The 21,292-nt window shown below is 45.9% G+C and overlaps 1 protein-coding gene and 1 long non-coding RNA gene across 2 annotated transcripts in view; both read right to left on the bottom strand.

Annotated features, from left to right (window-relative positions):
- LOC122108059 (protein TASOR-like) overlaps positions 1 to 21,292 on the bottom strand; it is a 139,217-nt gene that overhangs the window by 55,675 nt on the left and 62,250 nt on the right. The window lies entirely within an intron of this gene.
- LOC122108075 lies at positions 11,444 to 14,272 on the bottom strand. Its single transcript, XR_006147464.1, has 2 exons — positions 14,187 to 14,272; positions 11,444 to 11,623 (listed from the first exon to the last, which is right to left on the bottom strand). It is a non-coding gene; the product is annotated as an uncharacterized LOC122108075 (long non-coding RNA).

Below are 21,292 nucleotides of genomic sequence, written 5' to 3'. Positions count from 1 at the left end.
AGAAAGACACTACATATGGTAAATGTCTGCCACCTGGAACACCAAATTCCACATATCAACAAAAACAATCCAAGGCCTCAGAATGGAAATATAAAGACAATAGAGAGAATATAACTTCAAATATGCCACTTTAACTTGCAGCTTTCCACTTTGTTCTACCCCAACATTTGAAGGTTCAGAAAACTTCCTGTCTGGGTACAGTTCCAGTATGTAGCTGAATTCAACTCCTGTTAAATAAAACTCATGCTAAAGCAAAATAACAAACAAAAGGTCTACTCCTTACATTCTCTACTTCTTTGAGTCTTATTAAATTCATTTGAGTACAGATAAAAGAATTTTCCACATGTTCCTCAAAAAATGGTTTAGTCACACTGGCCTACTCTGGAGGTGATCGAATCACTACCAAAGGGGCTACCACAACCCACTCTCAGTTGGAATGCAAGTTATGCAATGAAAAAATATGAGAAGGAATATTTTAAAATACTGACAGTCACTTTATTGGGGGAAGGGATACACAAAAATTATACACATTCCTCTTTCTTCCAAATTCTTCACTTTTTGTTGTCTCACAAGCATTGCTGTAAGTAAGGTGACCTGAAACATGAAGTCAGGTAACGCTAGAAAACACAGTCTACCATCTTCCCTATAGTATGGCTCAAACTGCTCCCCATCTACCCCTCCCCCAACAATGGCAGCGACTACATGGGAGATACTCCAGCCCAATGGTTATAACCTTGGGCTATGTTCACAAGAATTCTGAGTAAGGCTTTTCTTTCTGGCTCCACCACTACTAGTCCTGGGGCTTCAGGCAGATACTTAACTCAGTGCCTCAGTTTCCCCACAGGTAAAAGGAGAATAAAAACTCTGCCAGTATCAGGAATTATGTGAAGAATGAGCCTTAGTGCTTACCACATAAGGGCTTCATTAAAGGAGCGCTACAGGTGGTTACACAGAGACTGTGCAGAGGTGATAATTGCTTACTGTTGGATTTACAAGATAGTTGCCAACCAAATGACTAGTTGCCATCTGTTAAATATGCAATGGTCTAATAAGATTTAATTCAGTGAGTTTCTGAGCACTTACTAAGAGTAAGACTCTAGTACAACAAGGTGGTCTGAAGCCCAAGTTCCAGTTCAAATATAGCTCCCAAGTTCCCAAGTGTACACAGGGCAAGAGGAAAAGAGGAAACAAAGCGCTCCTAGATTAATGAAAAACAGTAAGGACTCGAAAGAAAGCTAGATCTACAGTGGCCTCAATTAACACCGCTTTGTAATTTCTCTACCAGACAAATGGCAGGAAAGCCTAATGAGGAGAGCTTACCTATGGCTAGGAAATGATCTGAGAAAAGTATTCCAGACAGCAGGAAATCAGTAGAAGGGCATGATTATGGGATTAGCCTGCACAGAAGAAAGGCAATACAAAGAAACAAGAATTACTTGTAGAGCCTCCCTCTCCCATTGCATACTTCTGAGAACAAGCAGGTCTGAACCTAAGTAACTCCATTATTTTTATTTCACTAGTGATTCTGATGCACACCCCAGGCTAGCACAAAGCAGGAGCTCAACACTTTCAGTAGCAATAAAGAGAACATGGGATAAAGAAGCTGATTAGACAGTGAGATCAAGAAGTTGGATCTCACAGAAGACAGGCCCATAGAAGTCACTGGAATTTGGAGGTTGGGAGAGACTGAGAAATGGAGGCATATGATCTCACTGAAGAGGTAAAGCAGTGGGTCTCAAACTTAAACAGTCAGAATCAAGAGTGTCAATATTCTACCCCTTGGCTCAAACCTACAGTCAATTAAACAGATTCTGGAAGTGAGATCCAGGCAACAGTGTTTCAACTTCTCAGCCGATTACAACATGCAACCAAGTTTGGTAGAGAGTTCTCAGGAAATCAGAGTGGGGAAAAGCGGAGTAATAGAAGTTCACAGATGTCAGTATATGACAATCATCTGGAAAGTAAGCTGTGGTTCACACAAAAGCAGCTGGAACCCTGTAGCTTCAACACACCCATGGGAAGCTACTGAATGAAGTGACTGGAGGATGGGGAGGACGCCAACTCTAGATGAGAAACAGAACTCAAGGCATTCCTCTCCTCAGCCTGACAAAGAAGCACAGTCTATGAGGTAAACTGAACAGGACCAGAATCTACAAGCTATAAAAATGTCCAGGCACCAAGACTTCACATGTGATACTTAGGAGGCCTGAGAGTTCATCTTTCTAAACCACTCACATTCAGCTTCTTGTTGGACAGCTGAAAGAAAGCATGCATTGCCATCTGCCTTTGGCTTCCAGAAAGCCAAGGCCTTGAAGGCTTTTTAGGAATCCAGCGATGTCACAAGCAACTAAACACACACACACCAATAAGCAGAGTATACAACAGGAATTTTTGTTACCTTATAGAAAAAAAAAGAAACTCCAGTTTATTAAAGTTACATTCTGGTAGACCTGAATCTGGTGTTTCACACAATCATCCATTACAGAGACCTTCTTACAACTTCAACAAATATATATGTAACTTGTACTAAACATATGTTGCCCTTATTTTCTCCCAAGATGTCAGAAACAAGCCTACCCACAAGAAGTGCCATTAGAAGAAAATGCTTAATGAGAATTAGGAACAGATTCTCCTACCTACATAGTAATAAAATACGTAGACCAACTCCAACTTAGTGGTAACTATTCTGTCGACAATGATACAATTGCTCTGCTAAGATTCAAGAGAATGTATTCCTTTGCATATGACCAACTCATCAACCCATCAGAAATCTCTATAGCAGCACCAGAATTTTCATTTTCAAGATACATGAGCTTTTGTCAAATGGTGACATCTCCTCGGTAATATGAATTTTCAATATGATATAAAAAAGTGATGGATATACTACATATTTCACAGAGCACAGAGAACAGAAAGCTGTCAAAGAATTTAGAATCTGTGACAGCCTATTTGAAATTTTACACTAAAAGATCTGTATACTTTCATAAACTATATAAGAGATACTAGTAAAAATAAAAGGAAGATTCCTCAATAACAATGGCTAAACAATTTTTTTAATTAGAGATTTCATGAACATTCCAATTATAAGAATGCAGTACTGGGGCTGGGAAGATGGCTCAGTGGTAGAGCGCTTGCCTTGCATGCTCGAGGCCCTGGGTTCGATTCCTCAGCACCACATAAGCAAAAAGAAAAAAAAAGCCAGAAGTGGCACTGTGGCTTAAGTGGTAGAGCGCTAGCCTTGAGCTGCAGAGCTGAGGGACAGCGCCCAGGCCCAGAGTTCAGGCCCCACGACCGCACCCCCCCCCCCCAAAAAAAAAAAGAATGCAGTACTTCATGTAGCCTCAAAGTGGAACTGTTAAAAAACCTGAACTCTTATAATCTAGTTCAATAATCTACTTCAAGACACTGGTCAATACCCCATGCATACCCAAATTCATGCACAAGTTTTTTAATGTATAAGTCTTACTGCAATATGCATATAACTTTAAATATATAAATAAAAAAAATTTTTTTGGGGGTCTGGTCCTGGGGCCTGATCTCTGAGCCTGGGCGCTGTCCCTCAGCTCTTCAGCTCAAGGCTAGCACTCTACCACTTGAGCCACAGCGCCACTTCCGACTTTTTTGTTTTTGCTTATGTGGTGCTGAGGAATCGAACCCAGGGCCTCAGGCATGCAAGGCAAGCGCTCTACCACTGAGCCACCTTCCCAGCCCATAAATAAAATTTTAATGGACTTAATAAACACTTTCTAATCAACAGGTCATCCTAACTGATTAAAATTTTTTCACTTGAACTTGGCTTTCTCCTAACAATCTACAGATCCCAGATTGCAAAGTGACTCAATAAATGTTTTTCTTCCACTAAAGTTATTAAACAGAAGAGCAGCACAACATGAAGTAAAAATTTTTACAAGTAATGGAGGAAATTAAATTAACCCATAAAGCACAATATGAAAAGAGGCACTTAGAAAAGTTTAAGGGGAGTCCAAACACAATTCAGACAACATGAGATAAGCATTAATTTAAAAGTTAGCTGGGCGCCGGTGGCTCACGCCTGTAATCCTAGCTGCTCAGGAGGCTGAGATCTGAGGATCGCGGTTCAAAGCCAGCCCCAGTAAGGAAACACCGTAAGACTTATCTCCAATAAACCGCCAGAAAACCAGAAGTGGTGCTGTAGCTCAAGCGGTAGAGCGCTCACCTTGAGCTGAGGGACAGCGCCCAAGCCGAGTTCAAGCCCCAAGACCAACAAAAATAAATAAAAGTTATTAGCTGCAAAGACACTTGATCCTAATTTTGAATCCAGATCTATAAAATGGCATCATATTCAGATCATTATTTGTTACCACTCATAAATCATCTTTAGGTGACACAGGACACTGCTAATTTAAGTTTAACACTCGCTCCCATCCTTCCTCAGACTCAGAGAACCCAGTTCCTTACCGTGCTAGTGATATAACAGGACACAGGTCATGGACACCAAAGTAAACTGTCAGGAGCAACACAGGTTCACTGATGTCTTTTATAATGACCCCCCACCTCAAAAAAAAAAAAGGCATACTAAATACATGCTTACTTCTTTTTCTTAAGACCAGTGAAAACAGGATGCTAACCGGCGATGGAATGGCACAGGTTTAAGAGGGGTAAACCGGCTTTGGGGGGAGGGAATGCGGTTCCACCTTGGTTTCCGAAAGGTCATGTGGAAGCGGCGGTTCTTCTCTCCCCATTTTCCACCACAGTGCTGTGCTCTAAACAGAAGCCAACAGAGGGCGAAAATACAAGCGCAGCGGCAGAGCCTAAAGGCAGGCTCTCAAAGTTTTGCTCCACCGACCTTACAGTAAGCACCCACTTGGGGTGGAGCAGCAGAGTGGGGGGAAGGGGTGGTGGTAGGGATCAGGAAGGATGTCGCCCTGGGGAGACGGAGGGACAGAGGGCGGCGTGGAGGTGGCTGGCACTTGGTATTTGAAGTCCGTCGCGGATGTCACTCGTTGCTAACAAGCCTCTCCTCTGCGGTGCACAACGGACTCAGATACGAATCAGCCCGCGTTTAATCCGTGCAACAGGACCCGGCTCGGCTTTCTCACAAAGAGCCGGGGGCAGGGTCCCAACTTTAAAAGATTTTTGCACAGCTTCGTTTAAAACAAGAAAAAGAAAGAAAGAAAACAGGCCGCAGAGGAGGGGCGGGGGTGCGGACTCTAGCGAGCTCAGTTCGCCTCGGATCTCTGCGTGGATTCAAAGACACCCCGCATTAAGCCTTCAGCTGTCGGCAGACCGGACCCGGGCACTCGGGGAGGCAGACCGCGAACGGCCCGAGACCGGCGCTCGCAAAGTTGGCCACGCCGCGCCCCAGACGCGGCGCCCCCCACCCCGGCCCCACGCGGGGCGGCGCCCACCCCTGGAGTCCCCCCGGCCCGGCCCGCGCCCCGCGCCCGGAACAAGTGCAGCTGGAGCGCCAGCAGCAGCGCCCACCATCCGCGTCCGCCCGGGTTGAACTTTGTCGCCCGCCGCTCCGAGCCCCGGCCGGCGATCTGAGGTGCCGCGCGGGGCCCCGGGCACTCGGGGTCCCCTGCGACCGCCCCCGGCCCGCGCACTCAGGAGCCGCCGCCGCCGCCGCCGAGGGCCGGGCGCCCCGCGTCATAACGAGGAGCCGCCACCCCCAGGCGTCGCGGGGCGGGCTGGGGACGCGGGCGGCCGCCCCTCGCGGGAGCGGGGCTGAGGGGCGGCGTCCCGGTCCCCGTCAGGGGCGGGCGGCGAGGCGGGCTGAGGAGAAGTTGTCAGCGGGGAAGAGAAATGCCCGGCACGCCGCCCTCGCTCCTCGAGGCCGCCGCCCCGCGGCCGGAACGCCGGGCCCGCAGCGTTCTCCGAGGGGTCCGCTGGCGTTTGAAGAGAAGCCGCCGCCACTGCCGCGGCCTCGGCCGCTGCCGCGGTTGCTATCGCCGCTGCCGCCCCCGCCCGGTGCTGAGGAGAAAGTGAGCCCGCCCGCGCGCTGGCTCTCGCCTGGCGGCCACCGCGCCCCAGTCACAGCCCAGTCACACGCGCCTCTGCGCTGGCGCCCGGCGCTGATTGGTTGGCTCCGCGTCTGGACCTCGCCCCCACCCGCTCGGAGCTCGCCTGTTTTCAAACTCGCCACGCCCGCCCGCTTGCAATTCGCGCCGACGAAGCGCTAGGTTCTTGGCGGCTTCCCGCGCCGGCTGCGCCCCCTAGGGACCCTCAGCGGGGACTGCAGTCGGCGCCGTCTCCGCACGCGCTCTCCCCGGCGGAGCTGGGCCCGGCGAGCGAGCGCGAGGCAGGGCGGCGCCTCCTCCACCGCTACTCTGGGGCGAGCAGGCACCAGGTAGGGCGGCACCAGGTGGGGAGGCTCAGGTGCGGCGAGACGCACAGATCCTCTGGGATCTTTGGGCGGAGAGCAGGTGGGCACGCCCCTCCTCGCGCGCGAGAGCCGCCCTGCTCGCTGCCTCGGGGATCTTGAGGCGGATCTGGGGATCTGGGGGAGGAAGGGCAGTGGGGATGGGCGCGGATGCTCGGCCACATATGGTAAGCATTAGCTGACTTTATGGGGTGAACTAAGCGCTCTGCAGCTGAGAGGCCAGGATTTTTGTTGGAGGGAGGGTGGAGACAGTCTGATACTACTGAGGAGCCTGGGGTAGGGGTCTGTGATGGTGATGGGGTGAGGTCATTTAAGAGGGGCAGAGATCACCGGACGGGGAGTGTCCCAGCACTGTGCTGACATCCCCTCACACCACCACCACCAAAAATAAATAAAAACTACTTGTTGCAGACTGCTCTGTTTTGTGTTGTGTGTCTATGATCCCAGCCAAGACAGTCCCCAGGTGGGAGCGTGGGGGATGGAGTGGGGGGTGGGGGGTGATTGGGAGCTCAAAGCTCTGGTTTGCAGAGCCTTTGTGGTGAGCTGGCTCAGTACCAAGCTCCCCGTACACCTCCCTTATCAAGTCTCCCCAGTGAAGCGAAAGTGGGGAAACTGAGCCTCAGTCATAGTGGCCAAATGGAAAATGGTTGGGTTCCGAGTAGGAATTACTAGCCCTCAGTCAACTCCCTTCCCATACCTGCTATGAAAAAGGGCAACGATGACGCCCAAAGGTGCCCCTTTTCCTGAGAACGTAGTCACCCCGCATGGATAGGACTGGGCTTGGGGTGGGGCTACTTTTGCCAGCCAGTGTGGGCTTCTTCAAAGGAGCAAGGTCACGGAAAACCCTGCGGGGGGAGGGGGGGGAGGGGGAAGGTGAACAATGCTTGCTATGTGTTAGGCATTTATGAAGAGCTAGTCCTGGGTGATATAACACCGTCCCACTCACCAAGCCACTGTTATTGATCCAGATGGGGAAACTGAGGCATACAGAGGTCAGGTCAACAGCTCCAGTCCTGTCTTCACCTCGAAGCACATCTGCTTTGCTCAGGAGATGGGGTGGAGGTGGAGAGTTGAAGGTCTAATTGTGGGTTTGGACTCTGTTCTACTCTTTCAAGTTGTGAAATGTAAGCAAATGGATGACTGATGTTCCTGGAAGAAGTTAGGAATAATTCCCATCTCACAGGGCTGAGGCAAGAAAAGTGAGCTAATTCACACTTAAGAAATGTTGGCCTCCCTTTCTCTAATCCTGAGTGGTAACTGCTAAGTCTGGTCTACGCTTAACCTTTTCCTATCCCACAGCAGCATGCTCCCATACTGTCCACCCATACAGTATTCATGAGTACAATTCAGCTTCTTGACTTCCAGGCGCTCCAAAAATGCCCACAGCCTCTTTGTGTTTTATTTTGTGCAGTTAGCAGAAAACAATTTGTGGGAATTTACTTGAAAACTGGAAAAACCAAGTCAGTATATGGTAGGTTGTGAGAGATCAAAGATATCACAGTTACTCAAAGAAGATAGAAGACCCCTCTGGGAAAAATTTTTTATTCCTGTTTCATTCTGGGGAAGGTAAAGCTCTGTTATCTTTTCCATTCTGCACTTGAAAAAATGAAACCAGAAAATTTTATGCATGCAAACCAACCATGTCAAAGCCAGTAGAAAACCCAGCTCTCCTGTGTTCTGATCTGGTATCTCCCCTTCCAAATCTCCCCTTCCACCACCCCACTTCGCCTTTTTCAGAACCTGGCAGTTCATATTTTGAAGACTATATTGGGCAATATTCTTCCTCAAAAAACAAAATAAAACAATCATATGGAGAAAAGACTGAAGGAGCCAACACTAGAAAGAATTGCTAACCAGGTCAGCGCGGAAATATTCCTGCCCAAAAGACCACTTAATCTTTCACCCTGCCCCACAAGGCTGTGAGAACATTTCATACTATGCCTTAAAGTTCTTCAGCCACGTATTCTCGAAGGCCAGGAGGTGGATGGATGTTGCTCCATGAATGCTGACTCATTTTCTTTTTTAAAATGAGCTGTGTCAGTCTCTTACTTTCCAGAAGACGAAGTTGGAGTTTAAGGAGAAAGAGAAGCAAGTTTGCAAGCACGTGGCCATTTAAGTGGAGTTAGAATAATCACTCCCTAAGACCACCAATGTTTTCCCCTTGCCACAGTTAAAGCCTGGCTCCTTCTGGTGGAATCCAAAGACCATCAACCTCACCGGGTGAAATCGGAAATATATTCCCCGACCAATTTGCAGTTACTGGATTACAACCTTAACAAACCCCTTAACAACACTTCTTGGTGACTCCTATTTAAGTTAAATTTGAGAGTCGCTAATTTTCTCCCTCATGTCTTAGGAATTAAATACTCATGATGAATATTGCACTGGTGTGTGTGTGTGTGTGTGTGTGTGTGTTCTGGTACTAGGGCTTCGATTTAGGATCCTTTCCCCTTTTTGGGTCTCAAATGTTTGCTCAAGATCAGCCTCAGAACAAAACCTTACTATCTATATTTTTACATGGTACTATGGATTGAATATAGGGCCTTACACCTTCCTTACCACTTAAATCAAGTCTCTAGCCATCTACCCTCCTACTTCTGTGGCCAGTGTAGATAGGATTACAGGTATATAATTACCATGTCCAGCTAGTTTGTAGAGATAGGATCTCACTAACTTCTTTGCCTGGCCTGGCCTCAAACTTCCATCCTCCTATCTCTGCCTCCTGTTTATTCTTCTGCCTCTTCTTAGAGGCATGAGATACACCCCCAAAAATCTATATAACAGAATTGTTTTTTTAGTTTAAGAGGAAAATATAAAACTTACTAAAATATCAATAGATTCCACTATATAAATCAAACTGAAACCATCTTTATTTTCCTATAGAAAGAAAGTGGAAAAAAGTATTATTATCAAATATCTCTAAATGTAATATCTCTTGTCTATATCTACATATAGACAAGCCCTATAGAAATATAAACAAAAAACATGAACAGGTAAGACTTGGAGATATTCTAAAGAAACATTCAATGGAATACACAAAGAAATTGATCCAAAAGATGGCACACTGATAGTTTATCACGGTTTCAAAGGACTGAAAATGGCACGTGTAGGCAGGGTCTGCAGAAGTGAATATTCATGTATTCTTGATGGAAATATCTCTTCTGGAAAAGAGTCCAGAACCCATGGCTAAACCTCAAATATGAATTGCCATAGGGAGGGAGTCTTGCCATTTTACTAAAGTAGAGCAACCTGTGTACAAATATGTCCATTGTAGCATTGCTCATATTAAAAAACAAAAAGGTACCAAAGAGACAGGCACTGGTGGCTTGCACCTGTAATCCTAGTCACTCTGGAGACTAAGATCTCAGCATCACAGTTCAAATCCAGCCCAGGCAAAAAAGTCCATAAGATTCTTATTGCCAATTATCCATCAAAAAGCCAGGTGAGGATCAAGTGGTAGAGTGTCAGACCTCAGCAAAAAAAGCTGCAAGAGCATGAGGCCCTGAGTTCAAGCCCCAGTGCTGTCCTTAAGCTTTTTTTGCTCAAGGCTAGCAGTCTACCTCTTAAGCCACAGCGCCACTTCTGGCTTTTTCTGAGTTTAATGGACATAAGAATCTCACACTTTCCTTCCCCAGCTGGCTTCAAACCATGATCCTCAGATTTCAGCTTCTTGAATACCTAGGATTAAAGGGTGAATCACTAGCACCCTGCTAGTATTAACATATTTAATGGAGTACACAGAGACTAGTTTCTTAAGGATACTTTGAGCACTAATCTAAACTATGGCATAACTACAAAAGAAATTTTAGATAACAGATCATTTTTATTTTACTTTTGATAATTAATTTTTAAAGTGTTAAATTGAAATTGAAGAGGCAGTTATATAAAAGCCAATCAATCAGAAAATCTAAAGTACATACTGAAAAAATATTCAACAAAACAGAAAAATCTTACTTGTTTTCTCATCATTTTCACTGTTAGTCAGAGAAACAGATCCATTTCCTTGGTTTATACTACTCATCAAAATCTGTTGTAGTTGGTCTTGTGTTAGACACACCAAACTGCTACTCATGTTTTGTTTTCAGTTCTGTCGTGTTTTTTATGAGGCTTCTCTTTAATTACTAAAGATGGATTTATGGTGTTTCCAGTCTTCTTTAGGGGTTAAAGATGATACTTCTGTTTGGATATGAAGACAGTCTTTATCTTCATACTGCTTATATAAATCCTTAGTGGGTGTAACTGTCATTCTATTCTTTTCACTTTTGGACTGTGACGTTTCTGAACCAACTGTCATCTTTTGCAAGTTTTTCACTCCAAATATAAGAATTTTGTGTTGACTTTAGAAGGTGTCCAGTGTGCTTTGTTCTTAAAGGACATTTTGTAATCTTGCTCTTATTTACCATCTGTTAAAAAAAAAACTGTTTATTTTTTTCATGTACTGCTGTCGTGGAAAAATAAACTTTTGTGGTTGTCCGTGTTGTTTGAGACAGGGTCTGATTATGCAGCCCAAGCTGGCCTAGAACTCCTAATACTTTACCTCTGCCTTTAGAGTGCTGCTATTAAGACGTGTACTACACCCTAACGATTTTCTCTTATCTTGACGTTGTAACTACCCACAACTGTAGCTTGTCCATAACCTCAATTTCAATTATTGAACGACTATCATCTAATTTTTTTCCAACTCACTTCCTGCCATATCCCAATTCCAACAATCTTCATCTGGACTAGGGTGTGTGATCTGTTGATACTACATTTCTCTGGCTCCCATTTCCCTTCTTAACAATCTTAAACCTTATTTTTCCATTTTTTGCTTTGTTTTCTGTCACAAATACTTAGCAAATCCCATCTCTGGCAAGACAACTTTACAAGTCTGTAACTTCACCCGCAGAGAAAATTAGCCATGCTAACTGGTTTCACTTAAACTTATAACCAAGAACATAAGCAAACAGAGAACCAACACACATTACACATGAAATCTATCATAATGCTAAATTTTATGCATCTGAAAACTGACAGCAGAAAGCACGGATGTCTTTTGACTTTACTTGGCTAAAATGAATTTGAAGAAGTGGGGAAAACAGCTTTTTCAATGTATCTAAATATCACTTTATTTCAAGTAAATAATATTGCTAAATATCATAAATTTTATGTAGGAATTTTGAAGTCAATATTTTAAATTTCCAGTTACACAGCATACCATATAGAGGTAATATTATCTTGGTTTTTCCATCCAGCAGTTCAGTTTCCAACTTTAAACCATCTCTGCAACATGAAAAAAGGTGTGTCATTATTAAGAAAAAGCAATGTTTTAAATAGCCTGAACTTTGAAAGTATATCTATTCCTTTGAAAATATAGGATAGGAATATTGTACATATCAGAACAGTCTTTTAATTTAAAATGTTTTTCACTCCACAGGAAAACTACAGGGAGGAAAAATTTTCTTAAAAACTTTCAATAGGCGGAAGTGGGGCTGTGGCTCAAGTGGTAGAGCGCTAGCCTTGAGCTGAAGAGCTGAGGGACAGAGCTCAGGCCCAGAGTTCAGGCCCCACGACCAGACCCCAAAAAAAAAAAAAAAAACTTTCAATAGGGACAGGGAGGTGGCTCAGTGGTAGAGCGCTTGCCTTGCATGAATAAGGCCCTAGGTTCCATTGCTCAGCACCACATAAGCAAAAAGAAAAAAGCCGGAAGTGGTGCTGTGGCTCAAGTGGTAGAACACTAGCCTTGAGCTGAAGAGCTGAGGGACAGCGCCAGGCCCAGAGTTCAGGCCCCATGACTGGACCCCCAAAAAAATTTAAAAAAAAAACAACTTTTCAATAATCCAAGAATTTGTCATCTTCAAAATGCAATCTGATTTTTATAGTTGGTAAGCAATAATTAGCTATCATACTATTTTTCTGGATCAGTTGTGGGGTTTGAATTCAGTCCCTGGACACTGTACCTGAGTCTATTCACACAAAGCTAGCAATCTTTGAGCTACACTTCCGGTTTTCTGGGTTAATTAGAAATGAGTCTCATGGACTTTCTAGGCTGGCTTTGAACTGCAATCCTCAGATCTCAGCCTCCTGAGAAGCTAGGATTACAGGAATGAGCCACCAGCAACAGGTTTCATACTATCCTTTAACTTGTAGTTCTAGACTGAAAATAAAAAATAATGCTGTTACTAAAACTCTTCAAGAAGTAGGTAATGGAACAAGGCAGATCTAGCTAACATTTATTGGTTTCATAATGATCTCTCTTGGCTAACATTCTGTGGAGTCCTGAAAATGATTGCTAATGTCACAAAGTTTTAGTTTTTGAGTATAGAGTTCCACTTTAAAAAGATATTTTGAATAATACATATTCACATTTACTAACTCTTTTGCTACTATCACGACAATACACATTGGCTACTATGACAGATCAATGCCAAAAGCATGAGCATAAAAAATGGTGGGTACTACCAACAACCCTTGTGCACCTGCTACAGTCCTACACAAAAATTACACTAGAAATAAAAGTAGCATATTGTTAAAAAAAAAAAAGTGGAGGAAAAAAAAAATGTGCCAACACTATTTTGAGACAAAAGGCAGATAGAAAACCAAATCCAGTCTCAAAAGAGAAGGGCTGGGAAAGGTCAGATTACAAAAGCGAAATTTACAGCTTTGCCCAGGTAGAGAATACAAATTTTACCTCAGTATTTGTGGGTTTTTTTTTTTTTTTTTTTTGGTCGGTCGTGGGACTTGGAACTCTGGACTTGTGCACTGTCCCTGAGCTCTTCAGCTCAAGGCGAGCGCTCTATTGCTTGAGCCACAGCACCACTTCCGGTGTTCTAGTGGTTAATTGGAGATAAGAGTCTCACGGACTTTCCTGCACGGGCTGGCTTTGAACCGCATCCTCAGGTCTCAGCCTCCTGAGGAGCTTGGATTACAGGCCTGAGCAACCGGCCTCCGGCTTACCTCAGTATTTGTTTATGGTAACCGACGCTAAAAGCTCATACCAGTAATCCTAGCCATTCAGAGGGTTTACATCTGAGAATCACGGTTCGAAGCCAGCTCAAGCAGGAAAGTCTGCGAGACTCTTATACCAATTAACAAGCAAAAAACCCAGAAGTGAAACTGTGGCTCGAGTGGTAGAGTGGCAGCCTTGCTCTAAAAATCTAAAGGGCAACTCCCAGGTCTGAACTCAACATCCTAGTACCAGCACCAAAAAAGAATAAAAATTAAAAAATTAAAGGTACTACACAGGAAAGAAGGAAGGAATTAGAAGTGTTTCTGTGGGGCAGATCCTGTTTGTGCTGGTGAAACTTAACCAAACAAAAAGAGATGTTGCCTGAAACTCCTCTCAATTCTGCACTTCACTGAGGCGTGGACTGATTTACAAATCCCTGATTGTACAGCACAGCATTCGTTCATCTGCTGCACCCGCGCGGTGAGGTCGGGTTGGTGGTTCGCAGGGATCCGCAGCGAGGCCGCTAGAGGCTGGGCGCTGTTAACTCCCGCCGGGACTCCCACGCACCAGTGCTAAGCTCCTCACCACAAGGTGAGCGAGGAGCGGGGGTCCGGGCCGGCTTCCTCCCCGCGAGGCCGCCAAGCTCGCCTCTCCAGCTGCCCCTCTCCTCCCGCTGCGTCAGCGGCGAATAACGGCACAGAAAGCGGCTCCGCGACAGCTCCCAGCAGAGGCGGGAAGGAAGCACGCGGCCTGCGGGGTGGGGAGACCGAGCGCCCTCCCCACTCCCCTCCACCCCCCGCCTCGCCACCGTGGGAGCTAGGCCCGGGGCGCCGGCGCCGAAAACCACCCAGCACCAACCTAGCCCCACTCGCGACCACCCTCTGCGCCCCGACGAACCCCAAATGCATGGCCTGACCGCCGATTCTCTTTGCTGGTCTTGTGGTGTTGTACGGTGGCCGGCTCAGCTCAACGGGCGCTATTCCGATTGGATGAGGGAGGGCTGGCGAGCTAGGAGAGAGGGCCAATCAGAATGGAGGATGCGGGTGGGTTGTTCCGCGGGGGGGGGGGGGGGGGGGGGGCGTGGAGATGTTGGGAGACCTTTGCCCTGGAAGGGGAACCCGGTGGACCGGGCTGAGCTGGCAGTTGAGACCTCTACTTGTGGCAGTTGCCTGCATTCAGTGAATACCTGAGCTTGAGTGGAATTGCTAAAACTGGGAGGAACAAAAACTGTAAATGCTTTCATTTACATTCCTTATGCCACATGTTATCTTTGCAAGATTTATTTTGGTTCAACAACCACAAGACAATGAGGCATATGATGGGTGGGTGTCCTGCTGTGAACCTGACTCAAGCTGGACACATTGTAGCTCTTTTAAAATACTGTTGCAAGAGGTTGAGGAGAAGGTTGGAAGGGATGACATGATCAAGATGCACTGTACTCAAATTGCTATGCTGAATTGAAACCCCTTTGTGTAATTAAGGATAAACGAATGTTTTAGCAGTAATCACAAGTGCTCAATAAATATAGGTGTTTGTGCACATGCACCAGACACACATCTAAGTGCTTATGGCTACGACTTAAGCCTTTATAACATCTCTGTGTCACAAGGAGGTTAAGTAACTTGCCTATGGCTACTGTCCATGGAACAATTTAACACCAGAGTCTATGTCTCCATCCAGTGTTGTGTGAGTGTGACTCATTGTAAAAATTACTTCCTTCAGGAATCCCTTCTGAAATATACGACTTGGGTAGATTATGGAAGTAGAGCAGTGACTCAACAGCTACAGATCGAGTCTTAAGTGAAAAAGCGCAGGGACAGTGCCTAAACACTGAGTTCAAGTCACAGAACCAGCAGAAAACAAAAACCAAAAATCTTGTGAAAGGATCCTTCATGTCCATTCCAGGGTACCACCGGAGGCAAGTAGGCACAGGGGAAAGATTATAAGGTTTAATGGAGGAGCCATATTTCCCCTCAGAGGAAGCACATAGCCACTGTCCCTATCCAAGTAGCAGGAGGGTCTGGGGACAGGAAGGGAGTTAGGTGGGGGCTCAGGTGGGTCTGAGCGGAGAGAGGGAGTGGCCAGCTCTAGGGCAGGAACTCCAGGGCAGGGAGGAGCTCAGGTATGGGTGGAGCTGAGGCCCAAAGGTGGTCATAATGCTAACATTTCCCCACTTTGTTGTTTAATAAAAATAGTGCTACCAGGCTGGTGGTATAGGTGGAAGTTGTTTCTTCTATAGCTACTTCCTGCTATAAAGGGGCAAAGTAGGGGTTCCTGCTTTGTTGTTGGGCCGGAACCGTCCAAGAAGCATCTGCTTGACAGTTTGGTTGGTAAAGGTCCTCTTTTTCCATGACAATAGTTATTTGAATTCCAAGACACAATAAAAGCCAAAATTGTTGTTAAAGTAAAAATTGCTGTTAGTGGCCCAAGAGAGGAATAAGCCAGGGAGGGATTGATTCCCAGAAGGAGCTATCAAAGACCTGAAATTGTCTTTTTTGTCTTGGATTGGAGACATAGCATGTACCTGACTCCCAGTCATCCTGGTGGGGGGAGTAAGACCTTTTCTACTTTAGGATCACACTAACCTGAGGAGGAGGTAGCAGAGATATTTAAAAGTTCCAGAGCCAACAGGTGTCATGGGCTCTTTTGGGTACTTCCTGATGGCCTGGGGGCATCAAGGAGTCCCTGGAGCTGGGGTCTTTAGGGTCCCAGTCTAGGCTGAGCAAGGCAGAGCAGTGCAAGTGATGTCTCTGGTTGCCTGTAGTAACAGGATGGCTTTGACTTGTTCCCAGGTGATGTCCTGGGTGGGGGATTGTTCTCCTGTTAAAAGAAACTTTTGGAAAGGCTAGACAAAAAAGCTGACAAAGTGACAAGGTCAGTTAACATGAATGACATAGGAGAACATACACTGGCCGTGGGCCAGGAAAGTTCCATTTGGAGCATAAGCTCAGTTGTGGCCCATTACAGGGAAGGAAGAATAACTGGACTCCAGGCAGGAAGGGGGTGTCTAGAGTCTTTTGGGCAACTGGGTAGGGGAGGCATAATGGACTAGTTGGGAGTACCAGTCAGAGACTACTATCAATACAAATAGCAGGTGGCAGAGGCAAGACTGTAACTTTCTGTCCAGTTAGAAGGTAGACAGGTATGGACATTGGATGGACAGGCAACTCTTTTTCTTATCTCCTGGCTCTGATTAATTTTGAAAGGATGAGTGTAAAGTGAATCTATTTAGGATATTATGTCCCCTTACTCCTCTCCATGATTTTCTGTTGTCAGGACTGACTTTGTCTTGGCTGTGTGTGGGTCGGTGGGGGGTGTGAGGGGGGGGGGGAAGGAGGGTCCTCAGCATCCATTGCTAGGATAGCTTGTCCCAGTTGGTATCTATCAGGTTTGGATTCAAGGCTTGGGCATTGTCCTTGAACACTTTTGCTGGAGGCTAGTGCTCTACCACTTAGTCACACCACTTTTAGCCTTCGGTTGGATACTGAGAGGTAAGAGTTTCCAGCCATGCCTCCAGTCTGGCTCGTTGCTGATTAGCTGGGAGATGGAGTTTTAGAGAGATTGTGCCTGGGATGACATTGAACTGTGGCAAAAGGCGTCTTTGTCACAAAAGCCCTTTTTATTTCCAATTAAAGCAACAAGGAGATCAATATAGAGGTGACCTACAACTTGTTAACAATTGACTAACAATTACTTATCAGAGTTTTGTAATAACAAAACCGAGTAGATATTTTTTAAACTGAAACTTATTGACAGTCTAAATACCACCCATTGCCTCTGGACAGCCTGCTTAAAGTGGCTTATCAACAACATTTCACTTTTAACAAATGTACAGACTTTTTCTTGAGCTACAGCAGTGTAGCCTGTTTAGCACATAATCTCAGTTCTACAAACTGTTTCCTTACCAAATGAATTTATGTGACTGGAGTCAGCTCAAGTCACTGCCAATTAGGACTTTGAACAGATACAAGGAGTTTGGGACTAAAATTATCCCTCACATTTTACAACCTTAGCTTTGGCTACCCACTCTCACAGATGACTGACACGTTCCTGCCCAGTTAGACATGGGCATTAGGCATGCTTACAGACTATCTTCCCATGACATCCTGGCTCTGATCAATTTTTGAAGGTCCAAGCATAAATGACTCCAGGATCTGACACCATTTTTGCCATCAGATGTGCTAACGTTGCTGGGGTCCCGGGAGTACCTTTCTCCATGCTAAGATAAATGCATTTTGTCATTCTCCTCAGTCAGTTGCTAGACTTGAACTCAGGGTTTGAGCACTGTCCCTCAGTTCTCCAGCTCAAGGCTAGCACTCTGCCACTTGGAGCTGCAAAGCAACTCCACTTTGGTCCTCAGCTCCACCCATTCCTGAGCTCTACCCTGCCCTGGAGTTCCTGCCCTACAGTTGGCCACTCCCTCTTTCTGCCCAGACCCACTGGAGCACCCACCTAACTTCCTGTCCCCAGATCTTCCTGCTACCTGGACAGGGAGGTGCCATGTGCTCCCTCTGGGGGGAAATATGGCTCCTCTAATATACCTTACAATAACCTTTCTCCTGTGCCTGCTTGCCTCTGGGTGGTCCCCTGGGATGGCTGTGAGGGGTCCTTTCATTGGATTGGTTCCCTGTGGGTTTGCTCCCCCCTCCACTTTGAATGGGGGTCTGACCAGCTTCCCCAGGACCTAGCCTGAGGTCCTACACTCCTGTCGCCAGAGGACCACCAAGGTAACTTTCTCCTGACCTAGCACTCTACCTGCTGCCCATCAACACTGGCTAATTAAGTCCTGTCCCAGGTTTCTGATTTCTGTATTTCCATAGTAAGGCCACCTGGGCCTTCAACACTGGCTAATTTAAATCCTGCCCCAGGTTTCTGATTTCTGTATTTCCATAGTAAGGCCACCTGCACCACTAACACCCCCCCCCCCCCACCCCACTGACAGAAATCTTGGCCAAGTACTCAGAACTCACCACTAAGGCATACCGTGGCCAAGGGCCCTGTGGAGAAAATGTGTCCACGTTTCCCATTGGCCCCCACCCCAACCTGTTACCAGCCTAATTGCACTGCTTAGGATGCTCTGAGCAAGCTTTTGGTTCCAGATCACTTACTCCTATTGCTTCCTCTAATGTTTTCAGGGTGTCTGCTTTGACGTTGAGGGCTTGGATCCATTTGGAGTTGATTCTGGTGTAGGGTGATACATAAGGCTCTAGGTTTAGTTTTCTGCAGGGTGATAAACCAATTTTGCCAGCACCATTTACTGGAGAGGCTGTCTTTCTTACATTCTATTTTTTGGCTCCCTTATCAAAGATTAGGTGGCTATGGGTCTGCATGCTCATTTCTGGGTCTTCGTTGCTATTCCATTGGTCCTCGTGTCTGTTCTTGTGCCAGATTACTATGGCTTTGTAGTAGAGTTAGAAATTTGGTACTGGTATTCCTCCAGCGCTGTTCTTGCTGCTAAGGATTGTTTATGCTATTCAGGATCTTTTACTGTTTCATATGATTTCTTGGACTAGTTCTATTTCCATGAAAAATTGGGTTGGGTAATTGATAGGTATCACATCGAATATGTACCTAGCCTTTGGAAGTATTGCCATTTTCACTACGTTAATCCTCCCAATCCAGTAGGATGGGAGGTTGTTCCACGTCCTGATTTCTGCTTTGATTTCCTTTTTCAGATTTGTAAAGTTTTCATTGTAGAGGTCATTCACTTCTTAGTTACCTCCTAGGAATTGGGGCCATTACCAAAGGAGTAGCTTTCCTGATTTCATCCAAACTCTTCTCCTTGTTGGCATACAGAAAAGCCATTGCTTTTCTACCCTGCTACTTTGCCAAAGTTTTGAATCAGCTCAAGTATTTTGGAAGTGTAGTCGATCAGCTTCTTTGTCTTTCTGAAGAGTTTCTCTTGTATCCTCTGAGAGTGTCTCTGGGTGAAATAGCTCCTCCATGTTGACCAACTTTCTGAGCCCCTTGGTGGAAACACTTAGAAGGGGGCTGAGGCAGCAGCTTTGTGGCATAGTATTTTCCTTTGGTTTGTGCCAGGAGTTGGGCTTGAACTTAGGGTCTTGTGCTTTCTCTTGGATTTAGTGGCTCATGACTAGCACTAGTCATTTGAGCCATAACCCCACCTCTGGTCTTTCTGCAGAATAAATGCGGATATGAGTGTCTCAAACTTTTCTGCTTGGCCTGCCTTTGAACCTCCACCCTCAGACTCTAGCATCCCAAGTAGTGGGATTTATAGGTGTGAGTGACCAGCACCCTGTCTGTAATGTGTTCTCCTATCAGTCATGAGGTAGTGGATTGACCCTAGCACTGTTTATTTCTGGAACTCTCTTGAGTTCTCTCTTCTGTAAAGATGGTTAACAGAAAGGATGTAGGTGAGTAACATGCCTGAGCTGTGAGCATACATAGGTCTCTGTTCCTGTTACTGGAGTTTACCAGCTATTGCACACTTCCAGGCCGAGTTAGGACAGCTGTTTTCTCTACCTAGAAGTTTCATTATCCTTCTTTAAAAAAAAAAGAGAGAAAGATTGCTGAGTGCTGGTATCTTACACTTGTAATTTTAGCAAGTCAGGAGGCTAAGATCTGAGGATATTAGTTCTTGAAGTAAACACCAGTAAAGGCAGAAGTGGAGCCATGGCCTTTATGGTAGAGAAGTAGCCTTGAGAGAAAAGCCAAAAAACCCTCAAGGAGGCCAGAAGATCCCTGCTGAGAGCTGCTGGGGTTTTCTGCTTCAACAGTGCTTGAGGGGAACCAGGTGCTGGACCACAATTCTGGCCATCTGCTCCAAGCCACCAACCTTGTGCCACCTCTTCACCGTGTCCTCAACCTGCCCGGAGGCCTCTGTTGTCAGCCCAGTGCTAACCCATTGCTACTCCATCTCTCTTAACTGCTGCCCTGAGGAATGCAGTCTCCTGCCAGGTGTGCCTGAACTGCTACCAGGACTCAGAGGCCACCATCAACCACCAGATCCATCTGGAGCTCTACCCCTCCTATGTCTACCTGCCCATGTCTTGGGACTTTCGCCGAGATGGTGTGGCTCTGAAGAACTTTGCCAAGTGTGGCTCTGAAGAACTTTGCCAAGTACTTTTTTGCTAGTCTCATGAGAGAGAGAACATGCAGAGAAATGGATGAAGCTGCAGAACCAGAGAGGTGGCCGCATCTTCCTGTAGGAGATCTAGAAACCAGAGTGTGATGTCGGGGAAAGCGGGCTGAAATTGACGGAGTGTGCACCTCACTGGGAGAGAGTGTGAATCAGTCACTGCTGGAACTGCACGAACTGGCCACTGACAAAAATGATCCCCACTTGTGGGTCTTCATTGAGACTCATTACCTGAGTGAGCAGGTGACGTCCATCAAAGAACCATGTTGGTGACCATGTCAACAACTTGCACAGGAGGAAGCCCCGATCTGGCATGGCAGAATGTCTCTTTGACAAGCTCCCTCTGGGAGAAAGTGATGAGAGAGAAGCCTTGAGCTGACCCCCAAGCCACACATGACTTCCGGTCACAAAGGCAGTGCATGCATGTTGGTGATTATTATTACCTTTTCTATACATTTTACAAAACCTCCTAAGTTCTTTCAACTTGTACCATTTCGTCAAATAAAGGGATTTGGTACAAAGCAAACAAAAAGCTCAAGGAGAGCGTGCAGGCCCTGAATGTCAGCTCTAGGACTTGTGCAAAAGAAAACCCAAAGAGAGCACATCACCCCTAAACTAGGAGAAGAGTTCAAGGCTTCATTTCTGATCTGAAAGCATCTCAGGTCTTTGAGATACACTGTTAATTGGTTGCTACTCATGGAGTCACCTTGTCCTTTTCTTAGTGTTTAGAACTCAGGACCTTGCAGTTAGCTGTGCTTAATAGGTTCAAACATGTACTGCTGGAGTTCCTCCCTCAATCCCTCCTGTGTGTGGGCAGTATTGGAGAAAGGACTTGTGTGTGTGCTGTTTCTCTTCCAGCATCAATCCTCCAAGGCCTCTGGCCTCTGAATAGCTCGGAGTACAG

This window comes from Dipodomys spectabilis, unplaced genomic scaffold (genome assembly GCF_019054845.1).
Source record: "Dipodomys spectabilis isolate Male_0828 unplaced genomic scaffold, ASM1905484v1 ptg000054l, whole genome shotgun sequence".
Taxonomy (NCBI): Eukaryota; Metazoa; Chordata; class Mammalia; order Rodentia; family Heteromyidae; genus Dipodomys; species Dipodomys spectabilis.
The sequence above is the reverse complement of the archived record's forward strand: the minus strand, read 5'-3'. Positions and strand labels throughout refer to the sequence as shown.